General features: G+C 32.0%; 2 long non-coding RNA genes across 2 annotated transcripts in view; one reads left to right on the top strand and one right to left on the bottom strand.

Annotated features, from left to right (window-relative positions):
- Positions 1-7,798: 7,798 nt before the first annotated feature.
- The window catches only part of LOC144552756 (uncharacterized), a 69,336-nt gene continuing 57,500 nt past the window's right edge, over positions 7,799-19,634 (bottom strand). Inside the window, exon 2 of the long non-coding RNA XR_013511216.1 lies at positions 7,799-8,040. This is a non-coding gene — a long non-coding RNA (uncharacterized LOC144552756). The remainder of the gene's footprint in view (positions 8,041-19,634) is intronic.
- On the top strand, positions 8,659-10,968 carry LOC144552394 (uncharacterized). The gene is made up of 3 exons (XR_013511116.1): positions 8,659-8,800; positions 9,771-9,846; positions 10,772-10,968. It is a non-coding gene; the product is annotated as an uncharacterized LOC144552394 (long non-coding RNA).

Genomic DNA, 19,634 nt, shown 5'->3' with positions numbered 1-19,634 from the left:
CCGGAACTATCCCATTCCAGTCCAATTTCGGCCAAAATGCGCAAATAAAATTCTTCAAAAGTTTTCGCCTCCAGCATGGTTCAAACCGAAGACATCATGGTTGTCAACCAAGCAACCTATCACTACACTAAGTTGTCTATTGTGTTTAGAACACATAACTATGTTTAAATATAAGTGTTGAAATATTTGTATTATATTTTATTAATGAATTATTTGATTGTAATCGTTTGTCTAAACAGAAATTGTTGGTAAATTATATTTTTATTATTTTTTTTCCTATTTTTTAGTATAAAACAAGCTTTTGGCCAAAAAGTTCGAGTTTTCGATCCGATTCAGCTGATTCCGACCAATTCACCCGATTCCGATTCTATGGTCAAAAGACCGATTCCGATTCTATGGTCAAAAGACCGATTCCGATTCTAATTTTTCCTTCTATGGTTGCAACACAGCACTGTTTTGTGCCAATATTCAAAAGATTGAAAAGAGAAAAATAATTCCTGATTAGAAACAATAACTTCATTTCCTTTCTCTCTTGCTCAAGTACATAGTTCTACAATATTTAAAGCACTACAAAGTTTCTAAAATAAACACCCACTACACAACATGCTTAAAAAAAAACTAACCATTATGCCAACTATTCTTTAAATAACTATACTTAAAATAACAAACGCCTTAATTGAATTAATTCATACAAGCTCTAATCAATTTGAATTAATTATCAACACTCCCCCTTAATTCAAAATTGATTATACCAAATTAAGTTTGATTCAGAATTCTTCAAACTTTTCTCTTGCAAACGCCTGGATCAGAATTTCAGCCTTATGTTCTTCCGAACTTGCACACTTGATCTCCATTCTTCTTGGTACCAATAGTACTTTTAGCAATGCTTGATGCCATTTTTCATTTTCTGCTGCTGCTTTAAAGGTTGTAGATCTTTTCTTTTCACCTTCTCTATACACCATGAAAAGCGTGGGTCGCTCTTTCTTTTCTTCTGCATAGCATGCTTGTTGTTCTTCCCTCTTTTTTCAGAAACAAGAATACTGAACCCTAAAAAGTATATTAATACTACTAATTTATATAAGTACTCGAGCAATGAATTTGTTAACAAAAAAGTCAATTATGTTGCACAAATCAGCTCCTCTTCTTCCTCTGTTATGGACTCTGTTTTCGTGATAGTAAATTCGAAAATTTCCTTCTTGCACATGATCCGGAACAATTGTCGTACAGGTCATCGAATTTGTTAAAAAAGGTCAATCAATTTATTCAAGTTGCTTAAAATAAAATGACAAAACATCGTTATTTTCTTAAAGGATAGGAGCCCAGGAAGCCACTATTTATGATTTCCTTTTTACCAGAAGCGATTTCATAAAACTGTGAGAAAGGGAATTAAATCACAAACAATTTGTTGTGAGTTATATATACACTTAATTCTTTTTTCTACTGAAATATGTTATAAATAACTTAATCACTGTATATCTGCATACAATCAAGAATCATTCTAATGCATGGTCTTTTTCAAGTAGATTTCTTATCTTTAGGTAATTAAATAGGGATCCAACATTCTTCCAACAAAGTACAATCTGTAGTTTCAGTAATTCTGAAAATTATCAATATATCAGACCAAGCATGCATCTTTTATTTCACATGCAATAATTTATGTCAAAATTGATGACCACAGTAAATTGGGATGATATTTTCAGTAGTAACCAGTGGTGGGACATGATAATTTGAGATGAACGTACTATAATTAAGTTCTTTTGGGTCAGTACCATATATATATTTTTTTTGAAGGTCAACTGGCAAGAAGCCAGCTGACAATATATTTACAAAAAAGAGTTATTTACAAGTTTCAAATGAAATTTTACAATTCTAACTCAACACTCAACTAGTAAATAGAACACTAATAAAAACTGCAAAGGAGAAGGCCTCATCATCATTGCCCATTCTTTTCCTCACTAGTCTTCCCCTAGCAGTTATTTTCTCAGCATATCATCTATTCACTTGTGCACTTGCTGGGTTTCCTGTGAGAATATCCTCTGATTCCTCTCCTTCCACAATATCCATACCCCTGCCGTCTATAAAGTTACAATTACCCACAAAACCAAGAACATTTACTTCCCATTTAAAGTAGATGAACTGTGATTTGATAGTGAAACTTCTAATATTCCTCCAAAGTTAGTGGAATTTGAATTATTTTTAGAATATAAGTATATGGACTCAAATGTAACTTATAGCTAAGGATGAGAATGTAATGTAACTTATAGCTTAGGATGAGAATGTAAACTTAATAACTGTGCATATTAAGCAGTCAAGCCCCCCAGTAAATGTTTATCCTAGAAATTTATGTTGCCCCCCTCATATTTACAATATATAAGCATTAAGCAAGTTCAATGATAACTTTCTGTTTCTTTATCAAGAATAATCCTAAAGCTTGGTCCTTTTAAAGTGAAGTTGTTATTCTTTAGCAAACGAATTTTGGATCCAACATTATTCCAACTAAGTACTACAGTTAAATCAGCTTTTCTTTTTGGTACGTACATTCTTTTTCATATGTAATTTTGCTTAAGCAGCCCCACAACTTTTTGAATAATTTGTTGCTTCAAATAATTATAAATTTGAAGAAGAAGATCCAGTGCCTTTACTAGAGCCCTCCAAACCAGCAAAGGCACATCAAACATAGCATGAAAGATCAACCTTTATATCTATTTCTAAAGATGGGTCAAGTTTATCTGTAGCTTCAGTTTCTGAAAAATGATCAATATATAGGACCAAGGCGAATAAGCATGCAACTTTTGATTCAGAAGCAAAACTTTATATCAATACAATAACTCAGTAGTAATCAGTGGTGGGGCATGACAATTTGAGATGAACATACTCTATAAAATTTTCTCTGGTCTCGGGTCATTAGCATAAAGGTAATTCCACAAGAGCAAAAAATTTTACTTTTATTCCCATTAAAAGTATAGGAACTTTCTCATCATAGTGGAACTTTTAATATTCCTGCAAGGTTTAATAACGGTGAGTCAAGGATAAAAATAAAGTGTTGATAAACATTTTGGGAGAAGTTCCTATATGTTTTGACAAAGAAAAAAGGGTCTAGCCCTTGTTTCATTAATCATTTTGAAGTTACAAAAGATGTGTGTAACTAAATAAGAAAAGCAATTCTGCTCAAAACATTTGAGCATAAAGCAAATGAAAAGAAAATAAATTAAAAAAACCCAAAATTTAACTACGCACAGTAAGCTAATTTATCCTTGTTGAGATCTTGTTAATGAACTATATCTCCATTGTTCTTACAGTAACTAAAAGAAGTTCCTATATGTTAAATCCTATATATGGGAAAATCAGAGGTCCCCCGTAAAAGTTACCATCTTGATCTCGTCAAAGCATGAAAGTTCAACCATATATATATGGAATCGGATACTAATTCAAAGTTGCTAGTTAATTAACATTCTTACTAAAGTGAGATTGAAGGATGGTGATTTTCCGAATGACCCCTTCTAAAATTAAAGCAAAAATGAAATTTGTTACCACTATAATATTTATATTAAATTGATAATTTTAGCCCTATTGTTTGTGATTATACTTAAACATAATAAATATGAGCATACCTTATCGATCCATGTCTGTTTTCATCTTCTTCTTTTTTCATTTTCAAGTGTAGATATTTTTCCTACTAGAAATTTTATTAAAAAAATATTCGTTTTACAAGAAGATAAAGAGGATTGTAAGAACTACAAGCGCATCAAGACATACAAGAAAGTTATTGAAAAATTATACAAAACCTAAAGCGCTAAGGTGACAATTAAAACATCGTCTTTACCTTGAGTTGGAACTCACCTACAAGTTTTTAATCAAGATACCAATTATTTATCGGTCGTAATTATGAAGTAATATATACCGCATAATCAATTTGTTGAGAATACACTGGCAGTTGAAGATTTGAAAAGTAAAGAAGATATGATAGGATCCATATCTATTCAAAGAGGGAAAGAAGATATGAAGAAAGAAATTAAGATGAATATGTGCAGCACATATATATTCTTTCATATAGAGATAGTAGTTGACTTTCTTCAGTCCTTCTAATGTTAGATTGAGTATTCTATGTTTGACAAATGCAATTGATTTACTAGAATTTCTAGCTGAGCTTTTATAGCTAGGAAGGGGAGCAGCCATGTAAAAATTGATAAAGAAAGAAAGAAATAAATAAAAATAGGGTGGGAAGGGAGTTTTCTTGGGAGTTTTGTGTTCTAAATTAATTATATTATTTTTGACACAATTTTACCATTCTAGATCACAAGATTGGCTACAAGCTCAGCCTAGAAACGTTTAATAATTTGGCGTTTTTCTCAGTCTCAATTTTTTTTTAACTGAAAATTAAATTTAACAAAAAAATAATTTGTTGATAGTTAAACCCGCAACCATTGGTTTGGATACAAAAAAGATCGTTTAAAGCCTAAATAATATGTTGAAATATCTGAACATCGACAGTTATATATTTTCCTTTTATTTGAAACCAAAACAATTCCCCAAACAAATGCATGGCTTATTCTTCACTTTTCGTACAAAGCCGACATGCACATGTTTAAGATAATCCACCTTCTTCTCCTCATCACCGAAATGATTTTAGTTCGGCTGAAAGTTATTCTACACAGTAGCTAGGGTTCCACAAGCTTACTCATCCCATCGGGTAGGTACTAGGTAGTGTGCTCTACCTGTTGGTCGTGTACCAACTTGTGTTAGTTAATTCCTCAAAATCATGTTTACATTGTGCAGTCGACGAAGCCCAAATGTGTTGAGGAAGGCCAAGGTATACGCCTCACTACTATAATATAATATTGCATAGAGAAGATTTTTCATTGCAGGCAGCAAAGAATAACTTTCCAGCTCATCATTTGTTGATCCATACAATTTATATGGAAAATATATATGTAGCTGATTATAATATAAAGTCTTTGATTTCATGAAATATTATTTACTGGCAGTGGCAGTATTATTATTTGTATCTTCAACGCACTTAAGATTAGCTATTTAAATCCGATTTGTTTTTTTTGTTAGAATGCATTATTTTTTATCGAGTATTCAATTAGTTAATGAGTTTAAATCTAATTTGTTATTTTTTGTCCTCCTGAAAAAAATTCGTCCCTGACAGAGGCTAAAATAATATATAATGCAAGGCAAATAAAATTATCGATAGAAATGTGAGGGAGAGATATGATGGTAGGTGCGATCCTCCATATTATCATATATATAAAATACAAGGCTATAATTTTACTTTGCAGGATATTTTTTCTTTTTGAAGTAAGAGTGAGTGAGTTACTTTCAAGTTACACTATCTCACGACCGCACAATTGACCAAATCAAGAAGGATCAAGACTCGGAGTGCGGATTTGGTATCCACGTGCTCAATAGTTTTCCACCAAGTACAAACTTATATTTACAATTTTAAATAAAAATAATATAGATTAATTAAATATTTCTCACAATAAAAACTTTCGGTGCTATCTTCCAATTAATCCACAGGTGACGGAACCATTTGACTCGGATGTGACAACTAAAATTGTTTAAAAATATGTTAATAATAATACATTTATAATTGAGGAGGGATCTACTTATAACATTTGTAATAAGTTATAACATCTTACAACAATTCAGTTTTGTAATTTTTAAAGTCTAAACAGTTGATCTGAACTGTCAAATTACACCATGTTTCTGGTGATATCGAATTATACCCTACATTTTTAGAGTCTAAACAGTCGATTCAAACCGTTCAACATGATGGATATATTAAAATGTGTTTGCATATCAAATTGTAAATTTTTTGAATTTTTTTACTATTTATTAAGATGGGTACAAAAATTCAATGGTCTGAATATAGCGATTTTATTAAATACTTAATAAAAAAAAATGTAAAATTTGATCTGCAAGCACATTTTAATATATCCATTATGTTGAACGGTTCGGATCGACTATTTGAACTTTGAAAACTTTGTAAATGGAGAGTGTAATTCGGTATCACAAAAAAATGTGTAATTGGATCTCTCCTCATATAATATTAAGATGTTGCAAGTTACAAATATTGTAAGTGGACCCCTCTTAGGGGCAGAGCTAGATTTTCAGACTATGGGGTCAAATGTAAATGCATGGAAGTCAAGTATATAAAAATTTTCTATTACAAATGAGGATCAATTGACAAAAAAAAATTGAAAATAAATGGAGTCTATTGACCCCATTCACATAAAGTGGACTCACCTCTAACCCCTCCTCTTAATAATTTAAATAATTATAAAATATATATGTCTTTATCGATCCCCACCATATCATATTTTGTGACTCAGCTCCTGCTTGAACCACACTTCATCTTATTTAACACCAGAACTTTAATTACAATATATAGTATCAGATTCCATATATAATTCTTATTTTATAAACCTTTTAAAAGAAGACTCTTTTTTTTAAATGTCATGCATTGACTGACATGATAAATTGCTCATTATTCTTTTCTATAAATTCAACAAATAGTTTGTTATATGTATTTTATTCATTCATAACAATACATCTATATTACTTGCATTCTTTTAATTATTCTTCTTGTTGTATACTTTTAAATCTATATACCTATCTAAATAAAATTGAAAGGAATAAATTATAATTTTGTTTTGTTATTATTTAAATCAAAGAGATAAAGAAGAAGCAGGACGTGATTGAGTGCAATCAAATGCAGATCAATTGAACCCATTTATTTTTAATTTTTTATGTTTATATACGATTTTTTTATGAGGAGGGCTCAAATGCTCCATTGTTTCATGCCCCAATCATAGCCCAACATCTTAATCTTCGATTTCAAAGTTAAAACAAAATATCTGAACCGTTCAACATGATATCCACGTTAAGATGTGCTTAAAGATCAAAATTTATATTTTTTTTACATTTTTTTAAGATAGGTACAAATCATTGTTTTTAGATGGCCCACAATTTCTTTGAACGTGGATATTATGTTGAGCAGTTCAAATCTTTAATTTGAACTTTGAAATCGAAAATAAAGATGTTGGAGTACGATTGGGGGCATGAAATAAAGGGGTATTTGAGCCTAGCTTCCTCTTTTTTTATATAATTTGAAATGTTATATATACTGTAAAATTGACTCCTATTCACAGCATGAAAATTTTATATAATTGATTGTTGTTCATATCTGACTCTTATAGTTTGAATGTGTTACTCCGTCTGTGAGAAGTAGAGAACATGCTTGTAGGGGATTGAAGTTCAGTAATTCAATAAATGGTGTTGATTGAAGAATTAGAGCAATTATTTTTGTGAAGAAAAAGAGATAGAAGCTCAAGGATACGAGATGTGAAACTTTGTCTAATGAATTTATTATTTAATTATTTTAATTTTGTTATAAGACCCTCATAATTAATATATCTACTACTTTAATTTTCACAAAAAAATAAACAAACAAGGAAATATACGTGGGCATATTAATATACCAGATATTTTTTTGAAAAGGAAATAATTAATGATGGGCAAATTTGTCTAGACTATTAAAATATTTGAATGTGTTGTGTTAATAAAAGAATTAGTGTTGTTAATATCAGCACCCAGGTAGCTCACCTATCTTGCTTTTCTTGCTTTAGAAGAGCGAGACAAACTTTTATTGGAGAACTCAGTCCAGTAACTGGAAGCATAGCATAACTAGCTAGTTAAAAATATATGATTACCAACCCATAAAATCAGAAAATATATACTAAATTTTCAAGTAGGAAAAACTAAGACAGTAAGTCAAGATTTTAAGAACTACTTAATTAAAGCACTCTTCTTATAATATTAAGTTGTTGAGTTACAGTAACAAAAACCATGTCCACAACATAGTTAACATATCACACCACATGCGAACAAGAAGCGTAAAATTTGCTTCTAGGTACTATATAACATACCAGATCACATGAAAGCAACACTAGCTAACATAATACCACACAAGCTAAACATGCATAGGTTTGTACACACATATTTAACATTTAACATAACTCCGGCACAAGCTGCCTTGCTAATTGATTAATTTGTGACTATAATACCCCAGCGTTTCTGAGCATAATCAATCAGCTTTTTCCTCTCGAATCCTGGGTCTATGACAGAGTTATGGTTCCTGTCGCACCTTCTCATGGCTCGCCACGCCTTCCATGTTTTGAAATGCAACCCTAGTGAGGCCAGCGCTGCATAAAGGTCGTTTCGGGTTATGTAACCGTCACGGTCTGAATCAACTGTGTCTAGCCACTTTTCAAATTGCTCTCTTGTCATCTTCTGGAAATGATTGCTTCCTTGGTTACTTTCAGTATTGATATTCCTAGATGTAGTAGGGTGGTGTCCTGGGTTAGTTGGCAATAGCACCATGGTTAAGTGGCACTTGTTAGAGCTAGGAGGAGTTTAGGTTTTTTCGGTTGTATTGAAACTTTGAAAGAAAGGATGATAAGTTTGCTATTTATAGGAGAGGTCACCTGTTACGTTATAATAAAAATTTAACTAATAAAAATATAAGAGGGTTTATATGCAAAATTCATCAACTATGCAATATTAACAAATTGGAGGGGCTTAATTGCAAAAGAACCAAACTTAACAAAAACAAAACCTTTCCTTCTCTCCCGAAATCATTTTATTTCGGGGAGGGCATGAGTGTGAGTGCGCAATGAAAGGAAAGAAAAGAAAGAGAGAAAAGGAAGCTTAATTGCCGCGAGATCGATCGAACTGTCCGGAGATTCGAGATCAGAACCAAGTTATATATCGATCCTTTCAAACTCTCAATTTGGTATATCTCTAGCTCTCTTAATTCTTCTTGAAACCCTAATTTTCTCGATTTGTCGAATTTTCGTTTGAAACTCGAATTAGGGTTTGATAATTGAAATTAGGGTTGAATAGAGTAAATCATAACTCGTGGAATTTATCGATTCTTGTTTAATGGATTTAAAACCTTGAAATTCTGGAATTAGGGTTTTGTAATGAATTCGAGAAATTGTGAATTTTGTCGATCTGTTGATTAGTTAACCGTATAAACTTGACACATATAGGAAAAACGAGATCTGTTGATTAAACCGAATACCAATTGAATATCGATCGAATTAGGGTTAGTTGACCTAATTTAGATTTCTATAATAAAAAAAAGGGGTAGTAAATGTTATTATAACGGTATAGGAAATAAGAATACATGTTCGGTTATGCGGGAAACGAATGGTTTCGAATCAAAAGGTTAGTATTATACAAACCTGAGCAAAATATGAACCTGAGTATGGTATTGCGGGCCGCAAGAGAAAGTATTACGGGCCGCAAGAGATAAGGCAGAAAACATATGAACCTGAGTATGGTATTGCGGGCCGCAAGAGAAAGTATTACGGGCCGCAAGAGATAAGGCAGAAAACATTTGAATCAGAGTATGGTATTGCGGACCGCAAGAGGAATTATTACGGGCCGCAAGATAGGAGACAGAGAATATCTGAACCTGAATATGGTATTGCGGGCCGCAAGAAAAATTATTACGAGCCGCAAGATATAAGACAGAGAACAGATAGACCAGAATTTCAGACTGGTTGGTTGCGGGCCGTAACAAGTTTCATTGCGGGCCGTAACAGGTTTCATTGCGGGCCGCAATAGGATACCCAGAAATGATTCTTACTGTATAATCAGGGCAAATCAAATGGAAATTGAACCCTAATTGTATTAGCTTTAATCGTATAGCTACCGTATATATATTTAAATTATATTTATGTGTATATCTTAAATAGAACCGGTAGAGCAACAAGTTACGGAATCTCTCGAGACGTCTGAGACATAAGGGCGGATCTTGATCGTCCTAAACAGGTGCGGGGTTTCTGGACTTATCTGATATTTCATTTTCAGAATTAAACTGTTATTCGGTGGTCATGTTGAATACTTATTGTTGCATTAATTGAATTGTGCATTGCATTTGCATAGCCCAATTTATTTAAACTCGAATTGCTGTGATCTAATGAACTTCCATGCTGGTATGGTTTTCAGATTGTGTCGATCTATTATGATCTAATCTTAGATTGAAAGTCATCATAAATTGGAATGTGATTATGAATGTGTCACCACTGGTTGGTGAATGTGGAATTTGCAAAGTCTGCTAGCCGACTTTGATCGCAGGATCCTAAAGCTTTAGCCTACCTGGCCCTCTGCAGTCCCCAGTACCGGTTGGGTTGAGGGGCGAGTGACTTTATTATGGTTGTGATTATGGATGACTATTGTGTAACGTCTCTGTGACTCTAGGGCGTTATCCGGAGTGATAATGCGTTTGGACGGTCGGTTGATATTACGATATTCTGAATAAGGTGGAATGAATTTTCTTAATATGACTTGAAACCAGAATTTAGGAAATGGTTAAGCCAAAGCATTACAGATGGGTGTCAGATAAAGGGTCCAGCTCGGTGGAACATCTGTAGGTGTCAGTAACCCTACAGATGGGGGTTTGATAAAGGGTCCAGCTCGGTTGAACATCTGTAAGTGCTACCAGCTTTAATAAGATGAGTTAAGCCCTAATATTGCGTTGGTTTGAATTTCAATTTGGCAATTCCGTATTATTGATTTCATTTGATCATCTGTTGTCAGGTATATGCATTTTTCTTATATACTGGTATAAAATTGTGATATGCTTTAGTTGTGGTTTCTTTTTGGAAATGGAACTAGATTGCAAGTCCAGCGACTCGTTGTGGCAAATTTCGCACTGAGAATTTATTCTCACTCCACTTTTGGGTTACTTTTTCAGGTTCTGGTGCAGCTGATAGTGGAGAGGCACGTCGGATCTAGGCCGTTGGTATATGCCACCTCTACCTGAATTTTGTTTGGTATTTGACTAGAGATGTACATATATTTTTGGTTGTGATATATTCTCTATGTCATGTCCTCTGACTGTATCCATATGAGATACTGTTTTGTATACTATGACCTATCTGATATTTTGATCTGAACCGTTATGTGAATTTGTGTCATTTTTGTTTGTTTGGGATTGGTTATCAAATATATCGTACTTGCCTTGTAGGCATACAGGAAACTGTATGTTTACGGTAGGGCCCTGTCACATCCTGAGGCTGCGGGGTGTGACATCACCAGCTAGGTGGAGCTAGTTGTATAATGTATATTAATGGCAGCAAAGGTTTGTGGAATTTATAATTTACACAACCCAAGTTACTTGAAGTCTTATCATTGCCTTTTTTTTTTTTTTTAAGGTGGCAAACACACAGACAATAACTTAGCTTAAAGAGTAAAATTTTGAGCAAATGGGTTCCCTATAAGAGAAAATTTTGGGGTATTAAATATAACAAAAATAAATAGTATATGATTTTTTTTTATTTTATTATTGTTTTTGAAAGATGTTTGTATTTTATACAAGAGTGGTTCAATAAGACTAGTTAATTTTTTGTAAGAAAGTATTAACTAGTGACAGCTATATTTTTATATATTGGTAGTCACTACCAAGTTTTTAAAAAAACATAGAAATTAATATTTTTATATTTATTCATTTTATTATGCAAAACTTTAATTTTTTAATATAACCACACAATTTAATTAATTTGAACCATCCCCTTAAGTCAAATACTTAATGCAGTAGAGCAATTTTCTAAAATTTTATTCTTAATTAAATTTAACATTTGTTAGACAATTATTGCGCACATTAGACGGAATTCTAACATTTTTTCTGAAGTTTGGAAGCTAATTAATACCACTAGCAAAAATATTGATTAAAAAAAGTCATTTAGATACGGATTTTATCTTTCGGCGTGCTGGGCTTTAAAAATTGGGCCAGTAATCCACTTGGATAAAACGAATGATTCCTTGTGACTCGTGTCATTACCAGATTGCTCTATTCATGGATTCCTCCTGAGAAGAATGATTCCATCTTATCTTAGTTTCTCAAATCTGTTACAAGATGAAATATGGCTTATCCAAGTTTTCAACTAAGTAGCTAGTTTGATACAGACAAAATTGGCTACATGCTTGTTTGGAACTTACAAAAATTGCAGCAAATACTGATGTGACAAGTTACAACTGAACCTCTTAAAGTCTAAAACTGCTAATTATATGGATGTTTCAGTACTCACGCAATGAATTTATTAGAAGAAGTATAAATTATGTCGTACTGTGTTTGCCTTGTCTGAACATCTGTTCCACCAAGCCACTAGTTACACAAATCAGCTCCCCTTTGTTAGTATTTGATATATATTTCGGTGGAGGGAAGAGAAAACAAGAACACAATTTCTTTCTATTAACTCTTAAACAAATGTTCTTCTCTTACTTTGCAACTGAGATACAACTCTATTTATAGCCTTAGACATGACTCTTAAAATTCGTATTAAAAATAGAATACTAAACAGCAGCTGTTTCAGCTGACCCCTGTCCACTAAAACGGTCATAACTCTCTGTAGGGAACTCCAAACACTTTGAAATTTGAACCATCAGAAACTAGACTCTAAGAGCTTTCCATCCATGGTCATACAGCCAAAACGGACGTCGTTTGGTCTTTCAAATCCCCTCATCAATCAGCCCAAAAATTCGGCAACTGCTGAAAGGAGTTCCACTACTTATTCTATTAACTTTACTTTATTACATAATTAAGTTTAATATTTCAACACCCCTTCAAGTAGAAAATTCTGATCAGGCAGCACTTCTACCTCTGTTCTCAACTCTGTTTTAGTTCTGGTAAATTAGTTATTCTAGCTTGTACATGATCTGGATCAATTTGCTTACAAGTCCTTGAATTTGGGAACAAACAATAAAGATTTGAGTGAACTGATCTCAGCATATGAACACCACATTGGTAGTGCACTAATAAATTTATTTAATCAAATTGTTTCAAGTAAGATGACAAAATGTCATTATTTTCCTAAATGGATAGGAATATCTGTGACCTCACTTTTATCAGAAGCGAGATTTAATGAAAATGTGAGAAAGTGAATTAAAAAAGAACCAATGTCTGTATGGAATTACAAAAATATATGCTTCATTTTGTTCTACTTAAATCTACTATAAATACAGAAAAAAAATCTACTATAAATTAAATAACTTGATTATTTTAGGTCTGTATACTATCAAGAATAATCCTAAAGTGTGGTCCTTTTGAAGTGAATTTTTTTATCTTTAGCAAACAAATCCGGGATCCAACGTTGTTCCAACTAAGTACTACACTTAAGCATTTTTCTTTCGGGTACTTTTTTTGTCCTATTTAATTTTAATAACTATTACTAGAAGAAGAACCAGGTCCTTTACTAGACATATGACACGTAACTAGAGCCTCCAAACCAGCAAACACACATCAAACTACGCATGAAATATAAACCTCTATATCAATTTCTAAAGATGTGTTAAGTTTATCTGTAGCTTCAGTTTTCTGAATATAATCAATATATAAGACCAAGACCAAGCATGCACCTCTTGTTTCAGAAGCAAAAATTTATATCAACACAGTGGTTCAAGATGATAATTTCAGCAGTAACCAGTGGTGGAGCATGAGAATTTAAGATTAACATACTGATAATTGATAATTAAGTTTCTCTGGTCTTTGGTCAGTAGCATAAAGGTAATCTACAAAAGCAAGAACTTTTACTTCACAAAAGTAGATGAACTTTAATTCGATAGTGGAACTTTTTATATTCCTCCAATAATAGTGGAATATTTTTGCAATATAACTTTTATAGACTGAAATATAACTTACAGGGACAAGCACATTGACTCATAAGTAATAACTGAATTGAGCAGAAATTAAAGACCTCTAGTAAATGTTTAGTCTGGAAATTTTGGTTCTTTTCCACTTTTATATGCCCCTAATCCCCTCTTCTTTTTCTTTGAAATATTTTCTTTTTTTGAAATGCTTGGTAGAGACTACCAAGGATTTCTTTGAAATATTTTCGTACCACTCTTTTTTGGCTAATTTTTAAAGAATGACTGAATAAATCATAGAACAATAAAATAATCTCAGGTTGATTAGAGTTATACTATATTCTGCATGAATGCAAATATTTGAGTATTTCATGTGACACAATTCATATGCATGGCGACAAGATATTTATTAAAAAAAAATGAAAATGATATTTTTTTTATGTTTATGTACTTTTTTTACTAATAATAAACATTATATTTTATCATATTAGTTCTGTAAAATAATATTATTAATTAGTTTGTGATAAAACCTATAAACAACAGTACAACCTATGTATAAAACGAGAGTGATCAACGTTAATTGCTTTTTATATATAAGTAGAAGATGGTTTCCCAGAATATAAAAGTTACAGCAGAAATCGAAGATAAGCCAAACTCATTCGACTGAAATTAAAAAGTTTTTGAAGGATCCATTATGCAGAGTTTGGACATCCATTTTGCAGAGTTTGTCCAAATCAATAAAAAGGAGAAAAGAGGGATTCTTCTTTTGAAGAGCTATGTATATGGGTTTTAATGGGTGTCAATGGATTTGTATGGATCTTATTTTTATATTTGCATCTGTCTAAAATTATTATTATCCTTTTCCTAAAAAATAATTGGTATTATTTTATTATAATTTTATCTGTTAAACTAGTAAAATGAATTTTTATAACATTTTATTGAATATATACAAATAAAATAATTATGTAAATGATATTTATCAACAGTAATTTGACACTGCAGCTTTGTATAATTAAACATGAAAATTATTCTCTCTTGAAACACTTTTTTTTCTATGAAAAATGAAGTTGAGATCTAATTCTGTGCAAATTTAGTCCGTTCAGTACCTCAGCCTGAGTTTTATTTGCGTCGCTATTATTCTATCTATCAGAAAGGTAAAAGCTCACAAAATCAAATATTTGCTATATAGTTGTGACAGACATTAATATATTCTTACGGCACTCAACATTTTATTTTGTTCCAAATAGATACATTAATGCTCATTCACCATACAATAATACATTAGTACATGAACTTCAAACCTAAACTGGAATCACTAAATTAATTAGACACTAACCATTTCACAAAAGATAAAAAGTACAGTATCTAAATTATCAACCATGCATGCTTGCATACATCAATGCATGGTATAAGACCGAACACTAATAGAGTACAAGATTATTAATCAGTCTGTATAATACCCCAGTACTTCTCTGCATAGTCAACTAGCATATCTCTCTCTTTACCAATATCAATGACTTTGTTGTGGTTCAAGTCAATCTTTTTCATGGCTCTCCATACTTTCCATGTTTTCCATTTCAGACCAAGCACCTGTAGTGCACCATAGAGCTCGTTCCAGCTAATGTAACCATCATTGTTTATATCGACTTCTTCGAGCCATTGGTTGAACTGCTCTCTTGTTAATTTCTGTGGATGCTTAGATTTATTAAAAGGAGAGTTTTGTACCTGGGTGCCTCTGGTACGAGAACTTTCAATAGTTTCCGGGTGAGACGCTTTTAGCACCATTGCCGTAAACTCTTGTGTATTTACTGATTATAGAGATTATAGAAATGTTTGGATTTGTACGGAGGAAAATGACAGCTTGTTCATATTTATAGGCTGTAAATTGGGAACTGTTGACGTCCATATTAGGGAAAACAAATAGGTTTTAGGTCCATAAGTGCCTATATAAGAATAATAACTTGTGCTCCTATAAGTTAGGTGTTCTAGCTAGCTAGTTGAATGATTAAATTCTTTGCTTTTTGGATTCCTCCTTGGTTTGTCTATTATTGTATGGTCAATTTATTAAGATATGAATATGAGATAGAATGGTGATAAATATGGATTGATTTTATCCAGGCATGAAGTACAGAAAACACCAGTTGCTTTCGGTTGATGAGTGTTTGCCTCTTTATTCCTTCAGTAAGCTATGCCAACATGATCCTTTCAGATACACCCAGCTCCTTCCATGTGTCAAGAATTATATTCATGCGAACCAGCCTACAACAAACCAACATGTTGGTACTGATACAATCTCAATCAGAGTATGACAATAATGGCCATCTTTGCTAATTGCTAATTGATTATCTTACAGTAGATTAGTAATAGCACATTGTTGCTGATACATAAATAAATTGGGATTTTGGACCTTGCTAAATTTATATATACAGTTTTTTTTTTTTTGCATTGCAATTATTAGGATATTAGGAAGTATATCAAATAATTTAGATGAGAACAGTGTTGTCTATTAATAAGGATATTAATTTTGTATTTCGATGAATCTTGTTGAAGCAATGGTCATACTTTTAATTTGAAAGACAATAGATATGGTATATATATACAAAAGCAGCAGCTTAACCAGTTGTTCAATTATTGTCTTATGGCAGTTCAACACCCTACGCTCTTCTCTCTCTTTTATTTTTCATTGATTATTCAATTATGCATGTTTCAAGCAGTAAAATAAATGGCACAAGCACATGTTGTGATGTTTAAAAAAAATAATATATGACAATTTAATTTCAATCATCCTGTATGAGAATTTGCAACTTCAAAACATAATTTTGAGAGATCAACAAATAATTAATAGAGATTATTAGTACATCTAATAAGTTTTAGAATAAATTCACTGATTTGAAATAGTGATAGAAGGGGCTTCGACCACCACTAGCTCTGTGTTTGATGTAATCTCTGTACACGTACTATAACAGCAGATTTATTTCCGAGAAATTAAGAGAGAGGCACTTTAGGTGTTTAAATTGAAATAATAAAATCCTACTTTTTTAAAATATGTAGTGGAAGATAGCTACAATCATGCTTGGAAGATAATATCGAATTACTTTGTTTTTTTCTGTCAGAGTTGGGGCAAATAGGACCGTAAAAAGTATGTTCACTTGATTATTTCCAAAGCATCTATTCATTTTGTGACATGACATGTTCTGTCAAAAGCCAAGCACAAGTTTTTATTCAATTGAAAATTTACAGTATTATTTGAAAATTTTACAGTATACAAGATTCAATTTTACAATATATATTTTACAGTATACAAGATATAATTGAAAATTCTACTCTATACAAGATTTAATTTTTACAGTATACAAGATTCAATTGAAAATTCTACTGTATGCAAGATTCAATTTTACAGTTCTGCTGATTCAATTTTACAGTATACAAGATTCAATTGTAAATTTTACTGTGTAGAAGATTCAATTTTACAGTATACAAGATTCAATTTTACAGTATACAAGATTCAATCCCGTGCAGACGCTAATAATTAACTCTAACTGCGCCGCTAATAACTACTAATAACTAACTCTAACTGCCAATAACTTTCTATAACTGTAATTTCCGAAAGTACAGTTTGAAAGTACATTTATTTTGTCCTATTGTGCAAGTTACAATCTTTTTCTAACAATTATGGGACCACTTCAAATAGTTGTTGGATGTTTTGTGATTAACTGATATATTGTATAATTATACAGCATGTAGAAGTAATTTTACAGTATTTGTGCAAGTCAAAGCTATGGACAAATGGTAAACAAAAGGTGTGGACAATTAGACGCTTCCTATTCTCTCTTGAAACACCATTTTTACTATGAAAAATGGAGTTGAGATCCAATTTTGTGCAAATTCAGTCCGTTCGTTCAGTACCTAAGCCTAAGTTTTATTTGCGTCGCTATTATGCTATCTATCAGAAAGGTAAAAGCTCACAAAATCAAATATTTGCTATATAGTTGTGACAGAGCATTGATATATTCTTAAGGCACTCAACATTTTATTTTGTTCCAAACAGATACATTAATGCTCATTCACCATACAATAATACATTAGTACATGAACTTCAAACCTAAACTGGAATCACTAAATTAATTAGACACTAACCATTTCACAAAAGATAAAAAGTACAGTATCTAAATAATCAACCATGCATGCTTGCATACATCAATGCATGGTATAAGACTGAACACCAATAGAGTACCAGATTATTAATCAGTCTGTATAATACCCCAGTACTTCTCTGCATAGTCAACTAGCATATCTCTCTCTTTACCAATATCAATGACTTTGTTGTGGTTCAAGTCAATCTTTTTCATGGCTCTCCATACTTTCCATGTTTTCCATTTCAGACCAAGCACCTGTAGTGCACCATAGAGCTCGTTCCAGCTAATGTAACCATCATTGTTTATATCGACTTCATCGAGCCATTGCTTGAACTGCTCTCTTGTTAATTTCTGTGGACGCTTAGATTTATTAAAATGAGGGTTTTGTACCTGGGTGCCTCTGGTACGAGAACTTTCAATAGTTTCCGGGCGAGACGCTTTTAGCCCCATTGCAGTAAACTCTTGTGTATTTACTGATTATAGAGATCATAGAAATGTCTGGATTAGTACAGAGGAAAATGACAGCTTGTTCATATTTATAGGCTGTAAATTGGGAACTGTTGACGTCCATATTAGGGAAAACAAATAGGTTTTAGGGCCATAAGTGCCTATATAAGAATAAGAACTTGTGCTCCTGTAAGTTAGGTGTTCTAGCTAGTTGAATGATTAAATTCTTTGTTTTTGGATTCCTCCTTCGTTTGTCTATTATTGTATGGTCGATTTATTAAGATATGAATATGAGATAGAATGGTGATAAATATGGATTGATTTTATCCAGGCATGAAGTACAGAAAACACCAGTTGCTTTCGGTTGATGAGTGTTTGCCTCTTTATTCCTTCAGTAAGCTATGCCAACATGATCCTTTCAGATTCACCCAGCTCCTTCCATGTGTCAAGAATTATATTCATGCGAACCAGCCTACAACAAACCAACATGTTGGTACTGATACAATCTCAATCAGAGTATGACAATAATGGCCATCTTTGCTAATTGCTAATTGATTATCTTACAGTAGATTAGTAATAGAACATTGTTGCTGATACATAAATAAATTGGGATTTTGGACCTTGCTAAATTTATATATACAGTTTCTTTTTTTTTTTTTTTTTTTTGCATTGCAATTATTAGTCTATTACGAAGTATATCAAATAATTTAGATGAGAACAGTGTTGTCTATTAATAAGGATGTTAATTTTGTATTTGGATGAATCTTGTTGAAGCAATGGTTATACTTTTAATTTGAAAGACAATAGATATGGTATATATATACAAAAGCAGCAGCTTAACCAGTTGTTCAATTATTGGCTTATGGAAGTTCAACACCCTACGCTCCTCTCTCTTTTATTTTTCATTGATTATTCAATTATGCATGTTTCAAGCAATAAAATAAATGGCACAAGCACATGTTTTGATGTTTAAAAAAATAATATATGACAATTTAATTTTAATCATCCTGTATGAAAATTTGCAACTTCAAAACATAATTTTGAGAGATCAACAAATAATTAATAGAGAATATTAGTACATCTAATAAGTTTTAGAATAAATTCACTGATTTGAAATAGTGATAGAAGGGGCTTCGACCACCACTAGCTCTGTGTTTGATGTAATCTCTGTACACGTACTATAATAGCAGATTTATTTCCGAGAAATTAAGAGAGAGGCACTTTAGGTGTTTAAATTGAAATAATAAAATCCTACTTTTTTAAAATATGTAGTGGAAGATAGCTACAATCATGCTTGGAAGATAATATCGAATTACTTTGTTTTTTTCTGTCAGAGTTGGGGCAAATAGGACCGTAAAAAGTTTGTTCAGTGAAATGATTGCTACTTGATTA

The sequence above is a fragment of the Carex rostrata genome, chromosome 4 (assembly GCF_964058835.1).
Source record: "Carex rostrata chromosome 4, lpCarRost1.2, whole genome shotgun sequence".
Classification (NCBI taxonomy): Eukaryota; Viridiplantae; Streptophyta; class Magnoliopsida; order Poales; family Cyperaceae; genus Carex; species Carex rostrata.
The sequence above is the reverse complement of the archived record's forward strand: the minus strand, read 5'-3'. Positions and strand labels throughout refer to the sequence as shown.